Source organism: Cloeon dipterum, chromosome 3 (assembly GCF_949628265.1).
Source record: "Cloeon dipterum chromosome 3, ieCloDipt1.1, whole genome shotgun sequence".
Classification (NCBI taxonomy): Eukaryota; Metazoa; Arthropoda; class Insecta; order Ephemeroptera; family Baetidae; genus Cloeon; species Cloeon dipterum.
Genome location: NC_088788.1, coordinates 5,651,196 through 5,659,420, shown reverse-complemented (window position 1 = coordinate 5,659,420; position 8,225 = coordinate 5,651,196).

Sequence of the window (8,225 nt, the reverse complement as noted above, 5' to 3'; positions counted from 1 at the left end):
TTAGACTTATTTTATTTATATATAACACTAAATAATATAAATTTTTACGTCTCCCGCTAATATATTATTATTCTTCGCTAAAGAAATATGTTTTGCTTATCTATTGAATGTCAAAGTATTATAACTATGAAGGAAACCACAACATATCGAAATGAAAAGCGCAATAAACGGAATTGAGGTGACATTCAAATCACGAAAATGCTCAATAATACAATTCATCAGTAAATTCTGATGTATTCATTCAAAACAGAATATGAAAAAAAAACAATAAAAATAATTGCTGCGAGCCAATAAATTATTACTTTTTTACAGATGATACCAACATTTAGATAATATGTAAATATTAGAACGTACGCTAAATCCAAGTTCGCAGTTTTCCTCTTAAACTCAAATCAATTTTTTCCTGAAAGTGATGAAATGTTAATAATATTTTATAACGTGGCAACGAATATTATTTAAAGACTTGGAAAGTAAAGTATACACATGCATTGTTTGCAATATTTTTCTTTTTAAAATAATAAAATAACAAAAAAAACATCTAAAACATTTTTAAGAACGGTTAAAAATACGAAAAACTGATAAGAGGTTAAAAAATAGAGATTTAAACAGTCTATAAATAATATAAATATTGTTTACAAAGCGAGACTACTGGCTCGAGAGTGATAATACTATCTCAGCGGGGGCCAGATGTGCGATAAAATTGGTTTGCACTGCGCAGATCCAAGATGGCGTCTGAATGGGTGAAACAAAAAGCTCTCTTTGGATTCCCATACGAGTGTCAAGAGTTTGTGTTTACGATCCAAAAGACACAATTAGTTAAGAGTAATGCAAATTATACGTCAAAATATTAACGAAAACTTGCTTCTTTTCGCGCATTTTCACGTGACCGTTTTTTCGCGCCATACACCACGCCATATCATCCCCCGCTCATAACATCTTTTATATTTGTCTGCATTTTTGTGATTTAATTTATTTTTGTTTTTGGCAAAAAAAAGCATTTCTAAAATTTAATTTAATTTCACACATTCAGTGTTTGTTAAAACAAAAACGTTTAAATAAACATGTTCCCGAATCTACCTGATATTGAAATAATCAAAATATTTCATTTTTTATTCTTCAATCCACTCTGAAAAATCAATCCAACAAGTTTTGGTGAGGAATCAATGGTCAGATCCAAGTGCGAATGGAAATTTCTTTCTGTTTCATATAAGGGACAAACCAATGTTAATTTATTGAAATAAAATCAGCGGCGAGCGCATCACGACGTCCGTCATAAATATTGTGATTTGTGGCTCCGATTAAGGAGGCAGATGGCCCCTCATTTCCAGTCACCCGGCAGCAGCTAAAAAAAAGAGAAACAATAAAACACGCAGTGTATCACGTCTGGCAGCACGCGTCGACCCTTTTCTCATTGGCGCATTTTTTATTCAAATCGACCGCTATTTGTGTTTCACGCGGCTGGACAAACTGCTCCCCGTCTTGAATCGTATATATAATCATTCAATTATTAAACAATATTTCGAAAATTACTTACGCAGACAAACAAACAATCGGGTTTCAGCTGGGGAAATTTGTATTTCTGCCCCGGTGACATTTAATATAATTTATTTCCACACTGCCGAGCCTGGCACAAAAATACGCACACATTTCGCAGAGGTTATCTATCCTATTTTCGTGCCAACTTGCTATCGGAATTGCGTGCACGGTAAAATATATTCACGAATTTAGGCCTATTTCTGAAGGTCCGTGAGAAATTTGAAAATCAATGATTTTTTCATCCTGCTTAAAGGTTGTTTCTTCAGACTTGATCGAAATATATTTTAATTTTTTCGGGGCGTTTTGAAAGTCAAAGCGTCAGACAATAAATGTGCCCGTCGTGTCAACAGATTCATAATTGAGCGTCATGCAAATCGATCGCTTCGATATCAGGTCACTCACACACACCCTGTGACGTCACTAAAAAAGGCCACGTACTTGCCAATTAGCATGTCTTTCAGATCGGAAAATTTCAGTGTAAATTTAAATCTTTTGACTGTGAAAATTTGAGCAAAAAGAGGCAGCAATAGAAGCTGAAAACATCTTTAGGATTGTTAAAAAAAAATATCTCACATTAAAATGACAAGTCGGGAGAAAAACTGGTGGATTAATATCTTATATATGTTGAGCTGAAATGCCTTCGACTTTTATTTTAAACTAAATTAATAAATTAAATTAAATAAATTAAAATTATACACCCTGCTATGATTGTAAGCTCTTTTGATAACATTTTTAAATCCAGTCACCTTTTTTAACCTGGGGAATTTTATTAAAAATAAGCTTTTTTTAAACACACATGCCTTACGAATTTAAAATACTGCAAACTGCACGCATGCAATTTAATTTTTGGACTGTCTATCTTTGATGTAATTTCATTATTTAGCAATAAAATCGTGTTCAGAAAAGATTGTTTAACCATTTTAATTTATATTTTAATTTGCAACAATAATTATTATTACTTTTAATTAGTTTATGAAATTAGAGCTGAGAGTTTAGGTTTTTAATGCGGTAAATGTGGATATATTTTTTTAAATAATAGAATGTAGTGAGTTTAAACTATATAATATGTAATTGGTATAACTTCAGTGAAACTAAACAGCCTTATAGTAGTTAAAAATTAGTAATAAGCACATACGATACTTCAATATATAATTAATATCAACATTATTATCTGTTAATTGCTGACTTGTGGGAATTTTTCATGAGTGGTGTGTGTGTGCCATCTACCCCGAGAACGGCGGCACTAAGCACCCTCCGTCCACCGACAGGGGTTGGATCGTGACGCCCCCTGGGCCGCCACGAAACTACAATATTCTCGCGCCAGTCGATTAATTCATAATAACCCCTTGGCTCACGTTTTACGAATTCAGTCGTGCGCCAATTGATTCTAGCCGATTCGTGCAGCAGCAATGAAGGCATTAGCGGCCACTTTTTTATTACTTTGCGTGCGGACTAAAGTTTTTGCCCTCGCCACAACACCACCGCCAACATCGGTCAGCCGCGCAATTTGCACAGCGTTAAGCTCAGTCAGAGAACTGTGCGGTGTGCCATAATTTTTCAATTTAAAATTGGATCAAAATTTTGAAAATTTATTCTCAGGACGTTGATTTTACCGATATCATTTAGAACTCTGAGCTAATTATTAACAATAAGGAAAAAATGAATTTAAAATAAGCTGTTCAAATTGCTACATTTTTTTCTTGAAACAAAAATCATCTAAGATTTATCAATCTGCAATATTAATAAAAAAAATACCTGCGAATATTGCAGCTTTCAAGATGATTTAAACCTTTAACTAAAATAAAATAAAGATTCTATCGATTAACCTCACTGGTTGGAAAACCAACCTGAATAAGAGTTAATTTTAATTATATTTGTTAATGTATGAGAAAAATTGATTTTAAGTGTTAGTATGAGAATTTAAATCTAAATTAAAATCGCCTTATTGAATTAACCAATATTTATTACGAAATCTTCCCGATTAAAGCCTGATGGGGTGGAGGAAGAAATTGCATGTCGTGGAGTAAGGAATAATTCAAGTGTCCAGCACATGTCTTATTGATTTGCGATGGAAAACTAGTCGTGGCGCCAGTACTTATTCCAATAAAACGACGTCTGCTTTCCTAAAAACCTCATTTGAGATTCAATCGATTTTCTTTCTCGTCGAATAATATCATATATTCTAATCAGGAAAGTAGCACGTCGCCCAATTTCTGGCCGCCTACGAAATCGATAGTAAATGAATATAAATCTTCAAGTGGTCGTCTACATCTAGAATTTGGAAGACGGAGAAAGATGACACTCTAACCTCGTTACACACTTGCATACACTCCCCGCGCGTGTGGGTACAAATTGGCCGACATCACGCATCCAGTCCAATTATTGCTTTGTTAGATGAGTTAGAGGAGATAATTTCATCCTGTCGTTAGCAGTGAAAATAGAGGGTTTGCTACTTAAGGAACTAGATTATTCTTTTGTAAGATTTTTTATGAAATAAATTAAATTTTACGAATAATAATTTATTAAACTTGAGAATGAAATTTTATTTTTTAACGTCATGTTTTTTAAATTTTATTTTTACAATTTACTTTATATTTATTTTTTAACTGGGTTTAGAAATTTCCCTCAAAATAATGGAATAAAAAAGAAGATAAAATAACAACAGTTAATTATTTAAAAAAGGACACCGTGCAACAGATAGAGGAAATTTCTTGGTTAAATAAACCAATTGCAATAATTGCGTTGAGGTTTTGTAGCAATTTCGAGACTATAATATCTAATTATCAATAACCAAATCTAAATTAAGAAAGAATTTGAAGTACCATTTGATGCGCTTGTAAATCCTTCATGAACATAAAGTATTGGTTTAAATTATAATTGGTCCTCCATAACCATATTTTTATTTTATTTATATTTCCTCAAAAAAGGAAAACACGTTGGCAACTGATTTCAGCTTTCCTCTGAAGCTCTAATTAATTAAATATAAAAACAAGACAAAAATTATACGCTCAATTTACAGTTTCCCAACAACGATTTTATAATTTGGGGAGGATTTTGCTAACGAAAAATATATATTTCAAATTTGAAAATTTATCTAAATCAGGGCACTAACTAGCTTGTTGGCAGTTATGAAGTTTTAAAATTGAAACTCATATCTGTAGGAAGAAAATCGGACAACGTGGATCCATCTTGACTTCTTAATTGTTTAAAAATTCTAAATTATTTGTTGACAATTTTACATTTATTTTTTTCTTTTTCATTAGAAACGGTCAAGCAGAGTGGTTTCGTTATTTAAAATTGCAACGAGCTAATATAAATATACAATATTATTTGTGTTGCTTTCTTTAAAATATCCTCTCATGCATTTATTTGCATATTTTCTAGATTTTATCTAAAATATCCAACTAGAAAAGCTAACCGCATGCCTCAATTTAAATCTGCTGCTAATTTAATCAAATTAACAGCATTAAAAATTAAAGAAAAAATAGAGAGTTATGCAACCGGCGTAGCAGCAGCGTAAAACACTTTGCAAACACTTCAGGTCATTTCGTGCGTCCGCTCGACACGCTCGTTAAAAGTTCGTCCCGCTTGTGCAAATAATTCCACTCGAGGAAGAAAATTCCTCACAACTCGAGCGTGTGTGCCAGAGGAAAATTATATTGTTTTCTTCCGAAGCTGATTACGTCACTTGGAGCCAAGTTTGTGGTAGATAATATGGAAAAGCGGCCGTTGGAAATTATGGGAAAAGGAACATGGAAGGTCAAGAAGCAAGTTCAGAGATGATAAACCACGTATTAGAATAATGACCGTCTTGCCACTCATGAATACAGCTCGATCATTTTTATGCCCCTCACGAATGCAACCAACCAACCAGCCAACCGGCCAACCGGCCACGCTCAGGCTAATCTCAAAATCCCTTTGAAGATTGAGACGCTTATTAACTTGTGAGATTGAGAATAATATATGATGTTGCTCGAAATTGACTTTACAGGGGAATAAAATCATTTTTAAATTATTTAAAAACACGCAGAAAAAACTATTTTTAGCAAGAATGTCACGTTTATCTTGGAGGGTTTCCTGCCTAACGTTTACGTTGTGGTCAAACGAGGGTTGGTGGCTTTCAGACAATTTCTGGGGGGAAATAGTCACTTTAATTATGTTCCTTAGTTGATTTCGACGATTTTACAATCTTAAAGTGGATCGTTAGAGGGGTGACAATTAAAAATTATTAGAATTTTGGATGCAATAAGAAACTCTACAGTTTGCAATAATCAAAAAATGACCTTTTGCTACAGTAAAAACTCAAATTTTCTCCAAAATTTTCAACGCTTAACCAATTTTTCTTGGCAGATTTCAATTTCTCTCGTCGAGATCTGTCCAACAGCGTATGAAACCTCTTTATTGTGAAATTAAATTAGATTTCAAGTAAGGAGACAGTCCTGACCATTTGAAAAGCTTTTGCTAACTTTGCAGCTACTTTTCTCAAAAAATGACACTGCTACTTAGTTCAATTTTGGCTTCAAATTAATCCTAAAAGGGACGAGTTCAGGTATTAGCAACAGGGGTTTCCCAGGATTTTTCAGTATCAATCCTCTTTTGATGAGTTCGAAGATTTTACAATATTTAAGTGCAAGATATGTACAAAATTGAAACATTACTATCGTACATTGTTTCTCGCATTTTTGGAACAGCTTTCATTTTCAACTATGAATAAATTCCGTTTCAGTTTGTATCGTTTTTATAAGGGAAAATGTAAATTCATCAATACAGATGTTAATTTAAAAATATTCTATTTAATAATGTTTTTAAAAAAATCACAAATTTCGCAAATTTGCAGTTATATTTTATTTTAAATTAAAAAAGGTGAAATAATAATTCCTCAATTGAATGTGATCATCATAGCAAATTGGATTTAAAAAAGAAATGGATTAAAATGTAGTCTCAAGAAGCATTTTTTCGATCACAAATAAAAGACGCACAAAATATAAAAAAAAAATTATAGCAAAAATTAAAGCACTTTAACCATCAAATCAGACGAAGTTTCAGTAATTCCTTTATAGCACATAAATTAATTAGTATAGGTCCACAAATTTGCAAACATTTGAAATTCACGTGCCTGTAAATTTATCAGTAATATTTAATTTTCAATAACCACTGCACGTGCTAAAATTCAAGAGCACTTCTATGTTCAGCTTCTAAAATAGTCCTATTTTAATTCATGAGGCTCAAGAGTAAGTTTCAAGGAATAAAATATTTTGCCCTTGTCGTAGATTAAGCAGTTTTTGCATGCACGAAAAATTTTAATTAGGCTTATCAGTCTGCTGTAGTCTTAAAGCACTCGTTGCTCACTCTCTTATTCGACGCGATAGCATCTCTGCGGGCGGTCATTTCATTTCATTTTTTCTTTTCCACCCGTCAGCCCAGAGCTGCATTGTACGCCGTGTCGAGCGAGGCGAGGGTGCCGGGTTCGTGCCTGGCCGGCGAGAAAACGCTCGCGACCGGGGGTCACCTTCAGCCATTTGAAATATGCATACACGCTCAATAATTTCGCTGACCGGCACTTTGGGTGACGTCACGATGTCTTCTCCAGACGCAAATACACAAAATAAATTTCCATCGATCACACTACCACCGACGGCGCCGGCTAAATTATTCCTAGACTCGATTTTTCGCACCTGTCGCCACGAACTCTATACGCCCTTGCGCGAATGTTGCTTCCGGTCACTCGTCACTCGTGACTTTCACTTTTGTATATAATTCTCTTTGTTGCTATTTTATTTTATCAAAGGTATCGGTCGTTTGAAATGAATTTGGGACTCGAGTGAGCGTGCTCTGGTGATTATATTTAATTGACGGAGAAAAAATTTATGCCAAATCAATTTTAATTTTTTTCTCGAGTGGAAAATTGCAAACTTTAATAATTTTCTTTTGTTAAATTGATTTGATTCTGTTTTAAAACTTGTAAAACAGGTTTATTATTCCTCAAAATCGATTTTTTCTAATACGATGATAAAGTTCTAAATTTAAACGATGGGGAATTTATGGTACAAATACTATACCAGTAACTTTAAGTGGAATGATAGTGAATTTCCCAGAAAAATCCATTAACATACATACAGGTTAAGTCCTAAGGATCATTTAAAGTTAAAAAATACCTAGGCAGCGCTGTAAATTTGTCGAGAAAATCGGCCTCAAATTTAGCATTGCTTTAAAAATGGAAAATTCTCAAAGGAATTTTGCAATTGCGATTTTCACCTAATTTCCGCATTTACCCAAAGAGAGGCTCACACTGTCACATAGATCTCGATGAGAGGAATCTAAATCATGGGAGAAAGCGCTGAAAATTTCGGAGAAAACTGTCAAAAACCATTTGATTGGTCAGCGTCCAGCGCTGCTTGCCAACAGAGGGAGGCGTTTCACGAATTTTAATGTTACAGAAGGTGGCCTAATTTCACACAATTATAAATTTAATTATCTTTTCACTATCAGAAAAATTTGAACTTCAAGCACGTGTGGTAAGCAATGAATCTATCATTGGAAAGCAATAAAAAATTCATTTGTGATGTGTAGAGTCTCTTATAGTTGTTCCTGATTTAACAAAATGTAATGAGTGAACAGTGAAGCAATGGAATATAATTGATTTTAATTTGTATTTTGATCATTACAATCCACAGCATGGTTTAATAAAA